Genomic DNA, 3,933 nt, shown 5'->3' with positions numbered 1-3,933 from the left:
TTAATTTGGGACTGGGAATCCCATTGCCAGCTCTTTTTGCAAAATTATTGGATAAGCGGATGAAGCCACTAGTCCATTGGTAGAAGTTGTCCAACAAGATTGAAAGATAAAACACCACATACTTCCTCATGAGCTATGAAACATTAACACAAATAAGAGATACTAAGTTTTGAATTGTTTAAAGGTAGCACATGAAGTATTTACTTGGAATGGCAGAAAATACCATGTAGTAGGTAGATATGGTGGACACAAATGGCATAGGTTTGGGTTAAGGTTTGGATGCACGAGAAGTATTCCCTCTCAGTACAGGTCTTTGGCTAGCAAGGTTAATTAGCAAGCATAAGAGTCGAGGGAAACAAAAAAATATACATGTGATAGAAACAATCATGCATCTTCCTTGTAAGCACAAATAATCTTAACTTCAGAATAATAAGCTATGAGCCAACAAGAAAGACAATGAAACATCTACATGTATTTCTCTTTTCTACTTAAACCTCAAAGTGTTGTTGCTATTGACCAATGCTAAGTTTGCCAAAACCAAATAGATTTATTCAATGCTCCCAAAGTGATACCAATACTAATGACAAGGTAAATCATATAATAGAGATTGCAAACTAAAATAAGATGTGCAATACGTAAATGATAAGACTTCTCATTAATATTCCATAACGATAACTCACACCAAGGGATACATAGATAACCAACTAAAGGAGAGATACTTCCAACTGCAACCCATCTTATATGATAACTTCCCTACTCATGATATGACACTACTTGACAATAAAAGTAAAAGGTAGTGATAATGTGATACCGCGGCACTCCCCCAAGCTTGGAACAAACCAAGGGGATGCCAATACCGATGAGGCATTACTCCTGCGGAGATGGTGGTGATGAACTCCCGTCATCAGACTTCCAAGGAAGAGGCTCTCCATCAAGAAACGACATCTTGGTCTCGGGAATCCTGAAACTAGCAGCACGGCTTATGTATTTAAACCTGTTTTCATACTCACAGTTCTGATTTTGAACGTCATAGAGTTGTGCTTGGAGCTTGTTGGTGGTGTCGTGAAGTGAGAGGATGTCGCTCCAAAGCTTTCCAGTTTCCTTCTCATGTTCAGCAATGAGTTCGGACACAATCCTGTGGAAGATATCCACCTCACGCTCAGCCATCTTCTTGTATTTGAAAACCTCCTGTTCTAGCTTCTCCATCCTGTCTCCCAAGCTTCCTTCTCCTTTAGGACCCTGGACATCCTTGACCTGCAGTTCTCCTTCAACGAGCAGCAACTCCTTGGGGTGCATCCTCAGCTCCTCCATGTACAAGTTGCCAACATCCTTGCTGGAGCTGTCCTTCGGAGTTTCCGACGAAGACATGATGGCTTTAGATCCAAAACAAATCCTGGCAGAAACAGCTCGAAACAAAACACATCGAGAAAATGATGTACGGACCTCCAGGGGTCCGAGGGATTATATAGCAAAAAATTTCACGACAAACGGAAAGTACCAGATCGAACTAGAGTCGGAAAGGGGCGACGGGGCGGCCAAACCATAGGTCGGCGTGGGCCCAGGCTTGGCCGCGCCGGCCTATGGTGGCGCCCCCTCGTGCGTCCTTTCCACTCCGTTTCGAACTCGTAATTTTTCATATTTTCCAAAAACAGCAAAAATATTGTTCAGAAAGTAAATTGCGTACTTTTCTTTACCAGTACTGTTACCTATTCAAAGTCGAGTTCTGGCGGACTGTCAATTTGTCCTTTAATGAAAGCCTCCGGTGTTTCCACTTGAATAATATCAATATCAACATTATAGGAATCACCTGAGATATAATGCTTGAGTCTTTGTCCATTCACCACTTGCGTAGCATTGCCTTGGAGAGAGCTAATTTTGATTGCTCCTGAACGATACACCTCCTCGACAACATACGGTCCTTCCCATTTCGAGAGTAATTTCCCTGCAAAGAATCTGAGACGAGACCGATACAATAGGACTTTATCCCCAATATTAAATTCTCTTTTGATAATCCTTCTATCATGCCATTTTTTAACTTTCTCTTTAAAGAGTTTAGCATTTTCATAAGCTTCACTTCTCCATTCATCTAGAGAACTTAATTGCAACAACCTCTTATCACCGGCAAGTTTAGGATCTTTATTTAATTCTCTAACAGCCCAATAAGCTTTGTGCTCTAGTTCTAAAGGTAAATGACAAGCTTTCCCATAAACCATTTTATAAGGTGACATTCCCATGGGATTTTTATAAGCAGTTCTATAAGCCCAAAGTGCATCCTTCAATTTACTAGCCCAATTCTTTCTAGTTTTATTAACGGTCTTTCCCAAAATAGATTTAATCTCTCTATTTGATAATTCTACTTGACCACTAGTTTGAGGATGATAAGCGGAAGCAATTCTATGATTAATACCATACCTAGCAAGAGTTTTTCTAAAACCTCCATGAATAAAATGAGAACCTCCATCAGTCATAATATATCTAGGCACTCCAAATCTAGGAAAAATAATATCTAAAAGCATTCTTAAAGAGGTCTCACCATCAGCAATTTTTGTAGGTATAGCTTCCACCCATTTAGTAACATAATCAACAGCAACAAGTATATGAGTATTACCTTCTGAAGAGGGAAAAGGTCCCATGAAGTCAAATCCCCAACAATCAAACGGTTCAATAACAAGAGTATAATTCATTGGCATTTCATTACGTCTGGAGATATTACCAACCCTTTGGCATTCATCACAAGATAAAATAAACTTTCTCGCATCTTTGAAGAGAGTTGGCCAATAAAAACCTGATTGTAGAACCTTTTGCGCGGTTCTTTCTCCGGCGTGATGTCCTCCATAAGCACTACCATGATATTTACTCAATATCTCCTGTTGTTCATATTCGGGAACACATCTTCGCATAATACCATCCACTCCTTCTTTATATAAGTGTGGGTCATCCCAGAAATAATGCCTCAAGTCATAAAAGAATTTCCTCCTTTCTTTGAGCTGAAAAGGTTGGAGGCAAGTACTTGGAAACAATAAAGTTAGCATAATCAGCATACCAAGGACTGTCTCGCGAGCTCACCTTTATTACAGCCAATTGTTCATTTGGAAAACTATCATTAACAAGAACAAGATCATAAGCAATATTTTCCAATCTAGACAAATTATCAGCAACAGGATTATCAGCACCTTTCCTATCTACAATATGTAAATCAAATTCTTGCAAAAGAAGTACCCATCTAATAAGCCTCGGCTTAGCATCTTTCTTAGTCATAAGGTATCTAATTGCAGCATGATCAGTATGAATAGTAACTTTTGAATCAACAATATAAGATCTAAATTTATCACAAGCAAAGACTACAGCAATAATTCTTTTTCAGTTGTAGCATAATTTCTTTGAGCAGCATCAAGAGTTTTACTAGCATAATGAATAACATTCAGCTTTTTATCTACTCGCTGTCCAAGAACAGCGCCTACAGCAAAATCACTAGCATCACACATAATCTCAAAGGGTAAGTTCCAATCAGGAGGTTCAACTATAGGAGCAGTTGTTAAGGCTTTCTTTAGAGTTTCAAAAGCTTCCTTACAATCATCATCAAAAACAAATGGTACATCTTTTTGAAGAAGATTAGTAAGAGGCTTTGAAATCTTGGAGAAATCTTTAATAAATCTCCTATAAAACCCAGCATGACCAAGAACACTACGAATACCTTTAACATCCCTCGGATAGGGCATCTTCTCAATTGCTTCAACTTTAGCTCTATCAACTTCAATACCTCTTTCAGAAATTTTATGTCCCAATACAATTCCTTCATTAACCATAAAGTGGCATTTCTCCCAATTAAGAACAAGGTTAGTTTCTTCACATCTCTGCAAAACTTTATCAAGGTTTCGCAAGCAACTATCAAAAGAATTCCCATAGACGGAAAAATCATCCATGAATACCTCT

Source organism: Lolium perenne, chromosome 5 (assembly GCF_019359855.2).
Source record: "Lolium perenne isolate Kyuss_39 chromosome 5, Kyuss_2.0, whole genome shotgun sequence".
NCBI classification, from domain to species: Eukaryota; Viridiplantae; Streptophyta; class Magnoliopsida; order Poales; family Poaceae; genus Lolium; species Lolium perenne.
This window is presented reverse-complemented; position numbering follows the sequence as displayed.